Raw genomic sequence first — 19,171 nt, forward strand, 5'->3', positions numbered from 1 at the left:
TGTGACTCCAGATGCTCATATTGTGAATTGCTGACTCTAGAGCTCCAGGTTAACTAACATTGACTTGCCTAGGTCAGAGGTTTACTACATCGATTAATGCGTGCTGTTTCTTTTTTCTTGGAAGATTTATTTGAGCACAAATATTCAGCTTCATTACTATTGTATATATACAGATTTGTAGACAGTATAAATCTTACACTTCAGAACTTCACCATAGATCATCCGAGCTGCATATTTTGATTTTTGCCCTAGGTCTTACACTGGATTCCCTTCCTGATACCCATTTTATCCAGGCTTAGGACTGGCATTGAGATTTAATCCATCAGTGGCTTGGTTTGTTCCCTGTTTAGGAATCAAACACAGGCCACAGGTGTGAGGATGTGGGATCCTGCTTCTGGATCACAGGGAACTTCAGAACCACTACTTCAGAAGAATAACAAAATACAATTACTCACATATTTCCCACTATTGATTCTGTGAAATTTTGCATCACAGAATCCTACTTGGCTCAATGTTAGTTGAGGCTTGTACAAGGACTGTGACAATATAATTAGCCGGTATGATGCAATGTATCTTCTGGAGGCTGAGATGGGCGTGCATAGTCTGTTATCACAAGCAAATTCAGAGGAAGATGTGAATAGGGACTAAAAGCCTTCAGAAAGACAATGATCCAAATCAGCATGTCCTTGGCTTGGCATTTATCCCTAACCTGAATTAACTCTGAGAAAATGTGAATTTATTGATGTCAGTGAAAACCATTCAGCAAAATAAAATAAACTGAACTAAAATACCATCTTGACCAAAATAATATGTGTCTTTTTATTATTGCAGAGAAAACGTACAGAGCTGCTACTGATCAGTTTAAGTAAATATACTCAACATGGTGTTCCTGGGCTTTTTAATGGCCCTAGAGATCCTGTACATACACCTTTGGAAAGGAGTAACTCAACTCTTGAATTGTAGAAATACACACAATTAATGCATCCAGATGTGTGAGTTTTGCTTACATTCATAGTTATGCAGCTATATTGATACAATTAGTTGACTAGCATGATACTATCAACCTGTCAGGACTTTGGCCATGTGCCTTTTTGTTTATGTTCTTTGTTCACGTGTCTGTCCCGCCCTTGTCTTTTCTTCCCTGCCTCTGCACACCTGTCCCTCATGTGTCATGATTATCATTAGTATTTAGTTGAGCCTCTTTGCCTGGTGCAGCACGGAATCTACTGTTGTCTTGTCCTGTCTCGACTTTGTGTTGCTGTTTCTTTTGTTAATTAAACCCCGTTTATTTTGCTATCCTGCGTCTGGGTCCGCTTTTATCCTGCGCTCGTGACACAACCTCAGAGCTGCACAAACTACTGCAGGAAGCTCACTGGGGTCACATGCATGCAACATGGCCATGAGATCAGAACACACAAAATGCATAAGAGTTTTAATTCTTTCGCTTGTATTCTGTAAAAGCTGTTTATTGATCATGCTGATTTGCCCAATAAAATGTTTATTCTCCTATTACTTTAATATACATATTAGTGAAAATGTTATTTTGTGTTATTTCTACAGGTTTGGAGACAGAAGACTGTTTTGCCATAAAGGCAGCCGATTTAAAGATTTATAGATGTCTATTCTCAGCTTAGATGAGGGTCAGATTAAGCAGGTTTAGCATTTCAAGATCAGTATTCACAAATTATGAATGAGTGTTGCTACAGAACAGATTTATATAAAGATTTTTTTTAGTTTTGTTCAGTTACTGTGAACAATACGTACATTTACAGTTTATCAAAAGCCTGCAGAAGTTCAGAGACTTATTAAATGTCAAAACTGGTAGAAATAAAATTTTTTAGCAAAGCATGAATCCTTATTCATGAACTCTGGCCCAATTCTTTGTGAAAGCAGGCTTTTATTACTGCAAGTGCATGGCTACACCTGTAAAAAATTTAATGTCAGATGTTCTCCATCAGCAAGGACATACACAGTCTCACACACACGCACCGACACACACACACAAAGAGCAAACATACACATGCACACCTGCTGCAGTCTGGTTTATTTATAGCTTTGGAGATCTGACTGAGGAAGAAATTCAACAAAGCACGCAGAAGCGCAGAAGGCTTATATACGTTCATATACTTTATGGCAATTGCATAAAAAGTAAACAATACTATGAATTCCTGATTTAGAAAATGCTTATAGAACAGTAACACAGATGCTACCATGGGTTTATAGATCAACCAATTGCAAGTAAATAGCCCATATTATAATTATGCAATTCCTCCTACAATCTAGAGAAATCTTCATAAACAGTTTGATCAAACAGAAGTGGAAGCTGAGCGTCTTTGTGCATGTGGGTGATTTGTTCCCTCGTTTGCTATTAGGAAGGAGAGAGAGAGTTGGTCTGTTGTCTGACTTTGACGTGCATGCTCTTATTTGAGAATCAGTTTGCGAGTCAGATGGCGTTAGATGCAGTCATGAATGATGCATGGAATGAATCACACTGCTGGCCTCCAGATGAGAGAAATAAAACATATGAATATGAATAAGGGAGCAGTTTTTCTTAGCTCTGCTGCAAAAATCCTGTGTTTCATGACCTCTGTTCAGCTTAGTGTACTAAAACAAAAAATAATGATATACACATGCACAGATGCATGGACAATCTAAGCAATTTCTTTATGTGATGTCGCACTTCATAATCCATTTAAATAGAGAATGCTGGTAATTGTAAATTGTATTACAAACATTGCAAAGATAAAGAGGGAATCTATCTATCTATCTATCTATCTATCTATCTATCTATCTATCTATCTATCTATCTACTCTATCTATCTATCTATCTATCTATCTATCTATCTATCTATCTATCTATCTATCTATCTGTCTGTCTGTCTGTCTGTCTGTTAGAAAGTCTAACTTTGTGTTCAGTAGGAATTAAAATAATTAAAGAAGAAATTCCTGCGACAAAGATGAAAAGCCTAAAGTCCTGAAACTAGCTTTAGTATATACTGTAGGTAGGGTATTGAATTTATTAGAGAGTCAGAGAAGTAACTAGAAGCCTTAAGAGTTTCTTGGACAATAAAAGCTAAAGATATACCAAAGCTAGCTAGAGTTACTTGCATTTATTTTCTACTTCTTGCTGGAAGGTTGGCACTTGTCTTCCAGTCATGCCTCTATACTGTCTCTCTATATAATGTCTTTCACAATATATGTGTGGTGGTTTGGGATTCTCAAATTTTAGGAAACAGTTCAATTGAGTTCATTCTTGAACTTGTTTAAAATTGCCAGTAGTGTTGTTCAAGGTGCAGCTTGTTCAACTAGAGTTCTAATGGACATCTTTACTTGAAGTGTAGAGCATGTTGTTAGAGCAGCAAAGAGGGAACAGCTCAATACTGAGGTGTCAACATACTTATAGAACCAGATATAGTGGTATACTACAGTATATCTTACATTTAAAATGCAGTGAAGGGATTTCCTAGGCTTCCACACATAGTTAAATTCATCTTTAAACATATCAAGCAGTTGAAAAACTGAAGCAACAGAAAACGATCAGCATTAGTTCTGGCATTAATAAGGCCCCTGTTTCCCATTACAAACTGGCTATTGTGTACACGTTAGGGAGTTCAGTGGCTCCTCATCTCACTCCATTATAGACTTTCTCTTATCCTCTGGGAATCTTGCCTGGTTTCACACACTGCCTCAGGGCAGCACCGGCCTCTGCCTCTCACTGATATTTCTGCTCCAATGGACAGTTAAATAAACGTCCTGCCGTCCCCTGGCGTAATGCTCGACCCGGCTCTGCGTTCCAGACTTCACAGGGATTCCAACAGCCTTTTAATTTGGGTCAGATCGATTTAAAAGCAAAGCTAAACATAAAAATTTGACAGCCTTCGGAAAAGCGCATGCTTTTACTGTTGGGCACTGTGAGCCTATCAAAGTGCACAATAGGCTGCGGACGTTGCGGCTCGGCTCGGCAACAAACCACGATGAATTGCTGTGTGATTCTGCATAGGCTGTAAATGTTTACACTGGAAACATGTCCTATTCTCATAACAACACCCAGAGCTGGGTTTGTCACAGTTTTGTAAAGATTGTCCATGACTTGTTTTGCAGTCACTAAGCTTTTTTAGTAAGTGCAAAAGAACTTGTATATGTGATCAAACAACAAATCTGAGTGTCTGTGAAATGCCATGGAAACACTGTACATCCCAATTGCTGTTCTGCGTCCTTGGAGGAGCCTATCTGTCCTTATTAGATGCGTCTAAAATCTGATACCATACTGCATACTGTACAGTATATGGAATAGAGGAAAATGTGGCCTAACTCTTTACTGTGCCTGAGCTGTCAAGGCTGACTAGAAACTGTTGGCATTCTGCTTTTGTGAGTTGCGCTTGATTGTTGTTTTGGTAAATTCCTAGCCGTCAAACCGCACTCATTTAACAATAAATTGATTTATTTATCCTGTAAAAAATTGCTGAACATTTTTTTCCTTGTGGAAATGTGTCATCTTACATAACAGCCTGATCTGCTCCAGGAATGTGTGATGTTCAGTGTTTTTTTTGTGTGTGTGGGTGTGCATGTGTGTGTGTCTCTGGTTGTTTTATAAGGATCCTTTCAAACAAATAAAAAGTTTGTCCCGGGGATGTCTAAAAAATCAGAATCGCCAAGAAAGAGATTGGCTCTTTTATTCTCAAAAGGAATTGCTTCTATATGTTGTTATGTTTCTTCGTAGAATGAATCTTTTAGAATAATAACAATGTGACCAGAGAAAGTGCCCTTTTGGCAGACTTGTTTGCTTGATAAGTGCTTTTGTTGGTTTTGTTTACCCCATCCTGCACTTTTTTTTGTTAAGCAAATAGAAGGTGGGGTTGAAATATCAATTGCTGAAGAAGTATAAAAAGATGACACCTCAAGAATGACATTATTTTTAAAATTCTATTTTATTATACCATTGCATGGGTCTTGTGAAGTAAATTGTTAATGTCTGGGTCTCAAATCATATCCTTTCTGAATAACAAACACCAGAGGAGTGGTATTCTGTTCTTTCATACCAAAGGACTGCTATTACAACCTTCATTGTTTTTACCATTCAACATGTCACCTTGTATCAGCCTCTATCTCACTAATAGAAAGGGATCTAAGTGTCACTTAGACTATTTGTCAGAGAATGCATGCAAAGTGAATGCTGTGTGTGTGTGTGTTTTTACCAGATTGGAAGCATGGATGCAGCGATGCCTTTTTACCGTCTGTATTGATGCGATAGACAGAAGAGTGATGGAGGTCTCGGCTCTGTATTGTGGAGATAAGTCTTGCTCGAGTTCTGAATGTGCGCAGCCCTGTGCTCAGGCACTGATAGAGCTTCTCTGATGAACCTATTCAATTCCTTAAAGGATGCCTTAGTCCACCCTCTCCAAAAGGCGGGGTAGATTGCTATGAGATACTTACACAATCATGTTGCGAGTAGTGATGCTGTGTTTTTGATGTGCAATGTCCCATTATTCCTGGGTGCTGATAGGAACTTAATTAGAAACATAATGGATCTGCTCCACATCAGACAAGGCTAATTAAGGCTGGCTGGAACACTGGGATAATTGGATTTTCACCATAGGCCCTATGCTTGATGAGCCCTTCTTTGAATGCCCTAGCCCTGGATGTCTGCAGAGTTGACCAAGTCAGCTTGTCTTTAGGTGTGTGCCATTAATGATTCTCCTTCCTGACTTCTTGTGGAATTTACAGAAGCAGCTCATTTGCACTGAACCGATTAAATGTTCTGTGGTCTCTTTGAAGCTCCTACGAAAAAAAAACTTTATCTTGCTCTCATAAACATTAAAACTTAGTTTTCTAATAGCAATAGACTTCCAGGAAACAGATAAGGAGAATGCGACTTATTGTGTTTGGACAGTTGCAAGATCTGTCTTTAGTACATTGGGCCTTTGCATAAAATATGTTTCACAAATCACAAATCTTAAACTACTGGCACATAAAAGCTGGTGTAATGTAGATTTGTGAACCAGACCTGTTTAAGCTGCCCACTTTTCCAGGACATGTCCAATTCACTGACACTGCAAACGGCCAACCGTGTTTACTCAACACACACACAAAATAATTATAATAATAATAAAATAAAAATAAAAACAATTAATCAATTAATTTTATTATGTATTCATTTTAATGAATAAGCTCTCAAAAAAGTTAAAAAAATAAATAAAAATAAATAAACTTTAAAAAAAAGTAGTACCTTAGATCTTGCTCTACAAAATAAATGTAGTAATACCAAACTCTCCATGCATATGAAGTCTAATAACACTTGATAGGAATTCGCCTAATGGTTTTCATTACCCTTTTTTTCATCACCATCTAATGGATTTAGCAGCCAGTGGAAACCATTATGCCAATTAGCACTAGGATGTAGTGAGGACAACTCCCCGCTATTACAGGACATTTAGTGTTTGGGGGAAAAAGCAGCCTTTAAGTAGGTTTATGTCCTTGATTAGTTAGGAATTTGAACGAACCATGGTCAGATTTATGACAGTAGATACAGCAGGAAGACAATAGTGCAAGTTAGGCAGAAAATTAATTATGGTTCCTTCAACAGTCTACTTTCAAGGTTTATTCATCGTTCCTGGAATTTCAGTTTGTCCTGTAGGATTTTATTTGATGTTTAGAATTTTATTAGATGTCTACTTGTGTATGTTAGTAAATAATAGAGTTGAGCAGGATACTCGGCTGAAACGAGTATCCGGTACGGATAAAGCACTTCTGCCGAGTACGAGTATAATACGAGTAATACGAGTCAATATCTGTGCTCGGATTGAATGAAAATCATCATTGGGTATCTGATTGTGTCAGCGTTCTGTGATAGGCTAGTCACAGCGCCCCTCCCCTACACACATACAGATGTATTGTGTTGCTGTGTCTCGCTCTGCTCACTCACAGTCACACACACAACAGCTCTCTGTCTCTCCCTCAGTCACTCGGGTTCGCGGGTCTTTTCCGTTAACGTTTAGGGTTTCTTCAGCTTTTTACTTCGGGTTGTAACGTTAATAATACGTACTTACTAACCAGTAGAGTTCTGGTAAACGTGGGTTCGTTCAGACATGGTTATTTTTATTACCAAATTAATTACTACCAGTTAAAGCCCCGCCCATTTCAAGACCCCGCCTACTTCCGGATTAGGTCCCACCCACTCCGAGTACAGATACAGATACGGATAATTCATATGGTTAACAGATACAGATACAGATAATGCTGTACTCGCTCATCCCTAGTAAATAATTAATAAAAAAGTAGATAAATAATTTATAAATAATTATGTAATGGATAATAAGTGTTTTAGTAAATAATGAAAAAGAAACTGTTAAACATTTCATTTATTTTATTATTAAATATCAGCACAGGCTATGCTCTTTTCCAGGTTATTACAATGAAATTTTGTAAATAGTTTAGTCAATTTAGAAACCTTCTTAAAAATATCACATTGAAATTCCAGATATTCCTGTACTTATGTTCCAAATAGAACCAAAATGAATCCTATTAAAAATCCTGTAGAAATAGTGCTACAGGATATTTACGTCCGGACCCATGAGACAATTTCTATAGAAATCCTAGATAGAACTTTTAATTAAAATCCAGACAAATGTTGCTTAAATGTACAAATACTTAAATATTTGACATTTGACTGATTACCCTTAGCAGCCATGTTACTGCAGTTCATGGGTTATAAGCATAGTTTATGGCTTCTGCTTCATTACACCACTATAACTGTATCAATACAAAGTAAAGTGTAGCTCAACATTTTATGATATTGAACATTTTGCCAATTTTTTTCATAGAAAATGGTTTGGCTTGCTGTACTGTTATTATTTTTTACAATTGTTAATCATATGACAGATGCTTTCACATTCTAATCCATTTGTAAGAAGGTTCAATTTTTGTGAAATTGTTGGAAACTATAGGAAAACCTGCAGTTTCTGAGGTTTAGACATGCTGGCTTCATGCATGATGACAGTTCAATGCCAGCAATGTCAGTGGACAGAAACCTTTACTGTCTCTGGTGTTTGGATGCCCATAGTTTTCTCAGAAGCTTATGCTTAGAAACATACACATGTATGATACCTCAGAAACATACACATGTATCATCAATCTCTGTTGTGCTTAATGACATTAAGACGTTTCATATGGACTGTTTTGAATCAAGGGTTCAGAGTCTTAATAAAATTACCATAGCCAATAGTTTATAGAGGTCCAAAATTCCAAAACAGATAAAAGAATAAATAAATGACATAATACTTTGTAGCCATCAAATAAGTTTAAATGTTTTAAAAGCACTAAATTATGAATATTCATCTTTGTATATCATTTTCAATAGTATACTTTTTATTTTGGATTTTTATTGATTTGTTAATAATTTTCTGTGTTTTTTTTTTCATTGGATTTATTTCTGTTATTTATTTATTTATTTATTTATTTATTATAAATAAATAGTGTTCAGTGTGATAACAAGACTTTCTGTTAGAGATGGTGATGGTGTTGGTGATAAGAGAATCCACATGATTAAACGCTTTGTCTCTGTGTTTATGTGATACAGCTAATTAGTTGTTTGGTTATTTTTGAGTGAAAGTGGAAAGCGGTATTTATTTACTTTATAATCGGGACATTACTGACTGAACCTAAATGGTGCCTGTCCATTTATTTTATTTAAATTTTATTGAAAATTTTATTGAAAAATTGTGTTAGTCTGACAAAAGCACACTTATTATCCATACATATTGTTACCTCAGTGTGTTTGTAGGTCTGTAATCATAACATACAGTGCAAACTTTATTAGACATGTGCCTATGACATCCTGATTCAGTATCTTGTGTGTGATCTGGCATTTTGGCAAGATTAAGATTAGCCATGATGTCAGATATTCATCCAAGCTCATTCATACAAACTGAGTAAACTTGGTGTCAAACTGCCACAAAAGCACCCAAAAAGCTATGAAGAACAAATCTACAATGGACTGTAAGAAAATATGGAAGGATCAGGATCAAACCCAGACTTTGTACCCGTCGGAACATTAGGGGTCAATTGTCTCTTGTCCTATGTGTTTTTGTTTACGTTTTGTGTTGACGTGTCTGCCCCACCCTTGTCTAATTCCTTCCCACCTCAGCACACCTTTTCCTCTTGTGTCTAATTGTCTCCCTTTTTATTTTTGGTCACGTTGCCTTGGGCCACGTGGAATCCTCGTCTTTGTGTTGTCCTCGTGTTGTCTTCGTGTTGTTATGTTATATTATGTTTAATATATCGTGTTTTTAGCTATCCTCGTGTGTGGGTCTGAATTTTATCACAAAGACACCTCCAATTTCTAACATGGAGCAAAATTTCAGCAGCAATGCAGAAAAACGATAATGTATTAAAAACGATAATGTATTAAACTTTTCTTTCTTTCTATCATAAGTCTTTAATATCTGCACTTTAACTGTCTGTGAGCTGCTGTGATAAGTGAAATTCCCCGCTGTGGGTTCAGTGAAGTTTATCTTATCTTGTATTCTGTGCACTTTGCCAAAATGTCTGGATTTTAGTTGTTAATTTGTAAATGTGTAGAATTACCAATGTCACGCAGGTTGAAATGTACGATATAAGATTCGACTTCAATGTTTTGATTATTAGTATGTGCACCAGAATTTTTGAAGAGAGAAAAAAGTTAAGCTCATTAAGCTGTGGCATCAGTATTCTGAACAGTGCGCTTGTTTGTGTCAGCTAGCACAGTGTTCAAGAAAATTACATTTAAATGTTGTTATCTAAAATAATACTATTTTGTGTCCATAAAGCCTGTTTTGTTTAATATATTTCTTTATGTTAGAAGTTGTGGGAGAATTAAACTTGTCTTCTGTTGTGAATATTTGATTAGCCAAGGCAAAATGTTTTCCCTGCCCCACAGCACTAGCGTGACCTGAATTTCTTGCTAGCAAAAAATGGCATTGGCTTGATGATATTCACATGCCTAATCAACCAACACGAACAGAGCAGGACCTCAGAGTCCATGTCCAAGAAAATTCATTATTTTCTCTGCTAACAATGATCAATGTTTGTCAGTGAACATGTGGAGAGCCAGCCTTACCTAAACAGATCTTGCAAGTATGATCTGTGGTGAGAATCGACCAGTCAGCCCTGATCAATACGCGCAGATAGGAGCTGAGAAATTGTATTTCGGGAGAATCAGTGAGCTTGTGAGTGAATGTGTGAGGAGACAGAGCGAGAGAGTGTGTGTATGTGTGTGTAGGGTGGGTGGTGGTGGTGGTGTGGTTTAGGGACAGGAACAGTGGAACAGTTATAACAGCAGAAATATTAGCAGGCTGAGAGAAAGAAATTGTTGTCTTCAGATGACAGAACAGGCTAATTAGCTCTAATGAGTATGGCTTTATGGGACAGGAAAAGTCGATCATTGTGCTCTGGAACCAAGGCTGAGAATGTTTGTGTCCATCTACCTCTGTTTGCTCTGTCTCACAAAGCTGCATTGTATTTTGAACAATCACAATAGATAACCTGTGCAAGCCTTTGTTGTCACATATAACTTACAGAACAGTGAAACTCTTTTCTTCACGTATCCCAGCTTGTGGATTAACTGGGGCCAGATTTCAGGGTCTGTCATGATACTGCACCAACAGGGTTAAGGGTCTTGAACCCCTGACCTTCACTACAGAGTCTTAACCACTGAGCCACCACTCCAGCATAAGACTTCTCGACTATGTCTAAGATCTGAAGGTCATATATTCTACGAACACCTTTACATATGTTGGTACAGTATGTTACAAACATGTAAATCATTTTAATTTAAATAATCAAGAAGAATTTGTGTTGCGCAAGAAATTCCATTGCTACCCAAATGCTCACCATAAGAAGTAATTTAAAGATAGATCATAGTTATATGTTATATAAAGATATATTATAGTTTTGAATTAAAACAGAAACAATACTGTTTGTACTAAAAATGTTGACTTTTTTCCTTGAAGTTTGTAAGCTTCTATTTATTGTTTCATTCCTTGTTGTCTCGAAAGTTCCCAAGAGCAGACAGATCAACTAAACCAGAGAGCCGATGTCACTGCATGTCAGAGATAGCACTGGTGCCTCTCCATTACCTTCGAGGAGTTAGTCTGGCTGGCCAGCGGAAAATCTGTCACCGATGTTCTTTACTGGATAAACCACCAAAATAAATTCAAGTCAAGTCAAGAAGTCAAGAAATTGACTTGAAATTCTACACTATTTGTATTTGTGTGAGATCTCAAAAAAAGATGCTTGATATAATAATCTTACTGGATTATGTGCTCATTTCAAATGCGTTTCTGTACAGTGTATAGTTTTAGAATGTTTCATGAAGCCTTGAAGAGAAACAATAATAACTAAATTATGATTAATGTGTGAACCCATTTTAATGAGATGCTACCTGGTGCATTGTGTGACATGTCTCACTGTCAGGAACTGCTAGAAGAAAGGAAAATGGAAAAGTGTTGCCAGTGGATTAGTCAGTGAGTCATTGTAAAAAAAAAAAAAAAAAAAGACTAAAATAAGCTGGGCTTGCTCCAGTGTTCTGACTTTGCCATCACATGCTAATGTCAGGAGGCTGCCAGCAAGAATGGAGAATGCAGCTTGTGGCTACAGACTACTGCAGATTCGAACCTGTGTGCTTCAGCATATAAGCTGATTCAGCTGATCTCCGGGCCTTCATCTATATATAACCAATTATGTATATATATATATATATATATATACACGTATATATATATATATATATACTGTATATATACGTGTATATATATATATATATATATATATATATATATATATATATATATATATATATATATATATATAGAAGTTTAGAATTGCTACATTTACAAGCAAAAAAGAGAAGAAATAAAAAAAAATCACAAAGATTTTCAAGAACATTCTCCCTTCCAAACGTCCTCTAAAACTGTACTTAAATGTTAATGAATTCAATCACAGCTTCCTTTCGTTCGGCAATCATTCTCCAGTGCTAACATTATCCTATAAGAGGGAAAATGTGATCCTTTCTCGGCTGATGTGCTTTAATTTGCATAAACTGTGGCAAAGTTTTCATTGAAGGGATGTAAGTGACTCCACGAGGCCTGCATTCCCACAGAGATCTCTAATAAGTTACTGCTACGCTACTAAAAAGAGCATATTAACTGATAGCAGACTCAGCAGGGCCTCACACAAATGGACACAAAGTCAAATGAGAACAGCTCAGTGATAGTGTTATTTATTTTAAATGCCTTTCATTCTTAATTGTGGCACGAGGGGTCCAGTCACACATATTTGACTTGAAAGCTTGTCGTCCTGTGATGAAATAACTTCAGATGTGTTTGTGCATTCTGCCAAGATCAAAACCCCTTTTAAAACTTTGATTAAGAAATTGCAGAATTGGTAATTGGCTGTTTTTTTTAAGTGCTTCCTTTGTGGCTCTTTTTTTTTAGTCATTCAAATGGAGAAACAGACACAGAATCATTTACATAATTCATGTTGTTATGATAGATTCACTTCTGTGCTTTGTAGTAGCTGATCTAGACTAATTTAACTACAGATCCAGGCTGAGGCTGTCAGGCGGCAGAGATGGTTGCAGTTGCAGGAAGTGCTTTATTTTTCAAAACGACAGACAAACAAATTCATAATGTTGGGGCAAAAACAGACCAAAAAGCCAGTTATATTACAAACTGTCCATCCCACTACATCCAGTTGTAGAAAAGGCATGATTTATAATCACACTCTCCGGTGTCTCCAGATGAGGATGGGTTCCCTTTTGAGTCTGGTTCCTCCAAAGGTCTCCCTAATCTCAGGGAGTTTTTCCTTGGCTCTGCTGCCTCAGAGTTGCTTATTACGAATAAATAAAGATAAATATGATATGTTTTTAAACAAATTTTGATATTTATTTCTTCTTCATTTGCACCTTGCCTTATTTTTTATTCCTTTACTATATTTTTATTCTGTCTTATTGTCATTTGTAAATTTTTATAATTAATAATTCTTATTGTCAAATGCAAATTTTTATATTTGCTATTTTTATATCGAGGACAATCGTCAAATGCATTTCACTACATGTACTGTGTATGAAAAATTTGACAAATAAAATTTGAATTTTGTTTAAATATAAGTAAATCATTTTTATTTTGACTTTCAATATTTCTGTAAAGCTGCTTTGAGACAATGTCCATGGTTAAAGGCTCTTTACAAATAAAGTTGAATTAAATTTTAATAAACAGAACAAAATCTAGCTAAGCATGCACAGAGAAAAACGGATCGGTGCATTAAGTGAGAGAAACTTTTGCAATGAGTGAACGATCAGTCTGTGTGGATTATTGGAAGCAGGTGACATGAGTTAGTAATCAAGAGACCTTCAGCTTGAAGAGGGTGCATGTCAATCAGCTACCTAGTTCAGTAGTCAGGGCACTGATCATGGAGTCAGCCATTTTGAGTGCTGTCTCTGTCTCGATCTCAAAATCCTCCCGATGCACTGGAACATTTACTCCGTAAAAAATCCCATAATGCACAGCAAAAACCAGGTAGCATTGATGCTAACTATGGTTTTTCATATTTTCTGAAGTCTCCTAGCTTAAAAAAGTACACAAGCTGAAAGCCCACTGGCTAGAATTATTGCAAGGATATATAATACAACAATCGAAGTATTTACCTTACTGTTCTTTAATTAACATAAAAAAGGCAGAAAGATATTAGTCCTGCCTGTTGTTGAGTCCTGTGTCCAATGTGTACTTAGCCTGGGTACCAGTGGCTGAACTAGTGTACACCATATACTGATACTTGACCTAGGGACTTAAGGGGCAGATTGAGGAGCACGGAGTGAATGTGTTTTTTTGGAGTTGTAATCCATTAAAATCATGTTGGAGTTGGAGTTTTGGTGCTGATTCTGGTGCTTGACATGACAGTGGCCAGGCAAAGTTACAGCTTTATATATTCCAAATCATTTTAAATATTGATATACTCAATATAATTTCATTCAGGGGGGGCACGGTGGCTTAGTGGTTAGCACGTTTGCCTCACACCTCCAGGGTTGGGATTCGATTCCCACCTCCGCCTTGTGTGTGTGGAGTTTGCATGTTCTCCCCGTGCCTCGGGGGTTTCCTCCGCGTACTCCGGTTTCCTCCCCCGGTCCAAAGACATGCATGGTACAGTAGGTTGATTGGCATCTCTGGAAAATTGTCCGTAGTGTGTGAGTGTGTGAGTGAATGAGAGTGTGTGTGTGTGCCCTGCCATGGGTTGGCACTCCATCCAGGGTGTATCCTGCCTTGATGCCCGATGACGCCTGAGGTAGGCACAGGCTCCCCGTGACCCGAGGTAGTTCGGATAAGCGGTAGAAAATGAATGAATGAATGAACAATTTCATTCACTAAAAAGCAAAATTCAATTCTGCTCCTCTGTACTGTTCCTCACAGATGTACCAGATATCACCAGTTCCACAAATGAATTGGTTACAATAACTGAATATTTTAGAGGTCTAAGCTTCTTGACACAATCGCAATGCCCCACTTTCATCCCACCTACTGTAGAACTGCTTCTTAATTATTGCTAGAGTAACTACATTATAACTATCATGCAAATATTTTTTTTACCTTGGAAAAGCAAATAGAATTTATTAATGTTTTGTGTCTAATTTGTCTAACTGATATTTTTCAAGCCCTCAGATTGCTACCTGATAACCTCTTTCAGTGTCCCAGAAACCTATAGGAAACAGTATGTTTCCAAGACTCCATCTTATTTTGACCTACTGTATATTATGCCTGGAATGATTATTTTGCAAAAAAATTTGGAAGTTCTTCTTTCACACTAGATTGAATATAGTTTCCAAAAATATTGGAATGGCAAGGACAAATCTTTTGTTTTTGTTATACATTGAAGCCATTTGAATTTCAGCTAAATCAAGAAAGGAATTGTTCATGATTCAAAACATACAAGCTCATCGGTCAGGAACAGTGGAGGTAGTGTCATGGCTTGGGCTTGCATGGCTGCTCATGGATCAGGCTCACTAAACTTTCTGATGATGATAGCAGCAGAATGAATTCAGATGTCAACGAAAACATTTTGACAATTTACAGAGAAATGCATCCAATCTTATTGAGAGGAATAGCAGCAAGATATCATCATGCAACAAGACAACGGCCCAAAGAACACTACTGACACAACAAAGGAATTTCATTGGTGGAAAATGAAAGGTTTTCAGTCAATCACCAGACCTTAATAGAATTTTGCATGCATTTCATCACTTGAAGAGAAGACTGGGGGGGCACGGTGGCTTAGTGGTTAGCACGTTCGCCTCACACCTCCAGGGTTGGGGTTCGATTCCCGCCTCCGCCTTGTGTGTGTGGAGTTTGCATGTTCTCCCCGTGCCTCGGGGGTTTCCTCCGGGTACTCTGGTTTCCTCCCCCGGTCCAAAGACATGCATGGTAGGTTGATTGGCATCTCTGGAAAATTGTCCGTAGTGTGTGATTGCGTGAGTGAATGAGAGTGTGTGTGCCCTGAGATGGGTTGGCACTCCGTCCAGGGTGTATCCTGCCTTGATGCCCGATGACGCCTGAGATAGGCACAGGCTCCCCGTGACCCGAGGTAGTTCGGATAAGCGGTAGAAGATGAATGAATGAATGAATGAAGAGAAGACTGATGGGAGATCCCCTTCCCCAAACCAGCCTGACAAAGCATCACACAATGGATGAATAAGGCTTGATGCAATTATTGTCTGTAAGGGATAGGCAATTAAATATTAAGATATTAAGTGTATCTGTTCCAGTATCTGTCTGCCACAAATGGTACCATGTTCTAAGCTGTTTACCGCATCTCGAAATAAATAAATATTCAGAAATTATACTGATATTCAAGCTTTTAAAAACCTTGCTACTAAAAAAAAAAAAAAAAAGGAATTTTTTTACTTAAAGTTAGAGACATTCAGAGTCCTGGACTTCTTGTCCTATTTCATAGTTCAAATTTGAGCGAGAATATTTGTGTATTTGTGTGAATGTGAAGATTTAAACCTGCTTTACACTATCACTTTTACTTAGCAGTATTTAGCAGTGTATTTACTCATCATACGATATCTTCATATAAAGCAGTGCTGGGTAAAGCATCAGTGTTATTTTAAGTCAAGCATTAATGTCTTTCCTATTGTGCATCTATTTGTAATAAAATTGTATTAAATAGAGCAAACAGATAAGAGTAATTATCAATGTTTATGTCTATTCCTTTTTTTTGTATGCAAATGAACCCCTCTTCTGTTTATACTGGTCTTTTATTCCTTGGCCCCATGCTCTGTTCTATAATGAGCAGTACTTTTATGGCATTTCGTTGGTCTGTACCTGTACTAACTAACTAACTAACTAACTAACTAACTAACTAATTATCTATCTATCTATCTATCTATCTATCTATCTATCTATCTATCTATCTATCTATCTATCTATCTATCTATCTATCTATCCACAACATTTAGCTTTGTACTTGATATTGACATATCTTAGCATTTAGCTTTGTAGTAGAGTGAGTACAGTAAAGTAGTAACACAGTATTTAATTATGTAGTAAAGTGAATAGTACCACAACATTTAGCTCTGTACTAAAATAAGACGTAAACCCTGACAATTAGCTTTGTGCTAGATTGAGTAGTACATTTTAGAGTTTTACTAAAATGAGGAGAATATTTAGCTAAATACTAGAACAAGTAGAGCCTTGAAATTTAGCTCTGTACTCGAATGAACATTTAGTGCTATACTAGAAAGGTTAGTACGCATTACTTAGTGCCATACTTAAAGGAGTGGTGCAATGAAAGGATTACGGTGCATATATTTTTCAGGACGCATCAGTGCTTTGTGATGTTCTATTTCATGATAGCTGCAGAGGAATCTGATTTGAAGGAGACATGTGTTTTTCTCTCATATTTTCTGTACAATATGCTCTGTCATACAGGTCAAGGGCAGAGAATCTCAATTTTCTAAGCTTTAATACCAGCAGTGAAATGGAGGATGAGAATGGACTAAGGCTGTAGATACTCTCAAGGCTCTTTTTGACCTTTAGACACTGGGAGTATTCATTCGTTTTAGAGAAAAGTCTGTACTTCTTAAGTTCTCCCCTGAGGATACGGCTATAGTTTTTAAACCTAAGTGGTGTAAAAAATAAGACACTTTTAGCACCTCCATTAGAGAGGCTTAGAGGATGTAAAATACATATTCAGTTGTTTTCACAACCATAATTTGGGCTTGAGCTCCCAGGAATCCACTTAGACTCTCACTGTGGAGTTCTCCTTCACTGTCAATTAACGCACCCTGGTGAAACCTTTGTGCGTGCATGTTTGTGTACCTCAGGCTGCTTAAATCCTCATTAGAATTTAGTAGTTTGCTCTACTGTTATTAACTACGTACTGAGATTGCCAAATTATGCTTCCCATTGGAGTGATTTTGTGCCATAATCAACCACCCTTGAAGTTTATAGGAGATGGTTTTCCCCTGTCTTTTATTCCCACTCGTAAATCCTCCAAAAAATGTGCCTATATTTGGCCGAGTGTGACATATGTTACTCTTTTCCTCATTATCATTCTTTATGGAGCATTGCATTGACTCATTTATGACCTTCTTCTCTTATTCTGAAATGAATATAAAGTATAAAGTCTGATCCCTTTCAAGGTTCCTCATATTGCTATGAAACAGTGAAGCAAAGAAAGGATCCATAAACATGCTTTGAGCACACTCTCATTCTAGGTTTCCTAGTTAGGACAGAGTTAAATTAATTAGGTTTTCCTGCAAATGTACGTCAAAGATAAATGACCACTGAGATATAATGACCAAGCTCAGAGGAATAGTCTTGTGTCTACTTTTTATTAGACTATTTAGCAAACAGAGTGCACAGGGAGTGTACAGTGTGTGGAATAAGACTATCTCTCACTTTGGGATTGATTTGCCTGTAGGGCAGGTTTTCATTATGCACTAAACTAGGTAAAAAAAGAAAGAAAGAAAGGTTGACATTGCTAGTGGATGTTATAGACTGGAGTTTAAGCAGCGGATGAAAGCAGAGTTGAGTGCCAAGAACATGCAAAACATAGTCCCACATGAATAGACTCCAAAGAAGAAACTAGGGAAGCTATCAGGACATATTTCGGTGAAGGACGCCAGGGGAACGGCTCTACAAAACAAACAGCTGTGTCTTGCTGGATAGAAAACATACTGTGTCTTCCAGAAATCTGCCCCGTATGCAAATTTGATATTGACCAAATGACCTGTGTTTTCTCACTCCACAGAGCAGTCCTTTCTAATGCAGTAATGCTTTGCAGAGGAAAGAAAGACAGATCAGGGAAGGAAAAGAAATCTACTTGTTAAATGTGGGCTGGCTTGCTGTGCTCCGCCAATGCTGTAGGTTTGTCAGGTATCGATCGGAGCACATTAAGCGGTATCTGCTAGAAGATTACACGCACACTTTTCAGTTGGGAGGCATTGGCATTTGGATAAAAGAACTTGACTCTCTCTGTCCAATTCTGGTTATCTGGCTAATTTTATTGACAGAGACACAGTGAGCTTTCCTGTCAAGCCATTACTGCTCTTGTGCTTGCAGTTCCACTTTTGTTTTCTTACACGTGTCCTCATATAAAAAAGCACCATCGTTAAAAGCCTGAGAGTACAAAACAGACATAAAATGAAAATACAGCCGAGTGAAAATGATTTTATTCCACACCTGAATTTGGTAATCATCTTTTAAAGTTGGTCTCCACTTTAAAAAGCACAAATAGTAGACATGATACGATAGAGAAGCAGTAACTCCCAACATATTTACTGTGAAATCTATAAATCCATATTCATTCATTCATTCATCTTCTACCGCTTATCCGAACTACCTCGGGTCACGGGGAGCCTGTGCCTATCTCAGGCATCAAGGCAGGATACACCCTGGGCGGAGTGCCAACCCATCGCAGGGCACACACACACTCTCATTCACTCACGCAATCACACGCTAGGGACAATTCTCCAGAGATGCCAATCAACCTACCATGCATGTCTTTGGACGGGGGAGGAAACCGGAGTACCCGGAGGAAACCCCCGAGGCACGGGGAGAACATGCAAACTCCACGCACACAAGGTGGAGGCGGGAATCGAACCCCGACCCTGGAGGTGTGAGGCGAACGTGCTAACCACTAA

The sequence above is a fragment of the Tachysurus vachellii genome, chromosome 18 (assembly GCF_030014155.1).
Source record: "Tachysurus vachellii isolate PV-2020 chromosome 18, HZAU_Pvac_v1, whole genome shotgun sequence".
Taxonomy (NCBI): Eukaryota; Metazoa; Chordata; class Actinopteri; order Siluriformes; family Bagridae; genus Tachysurus; species Tachysurus vachellii.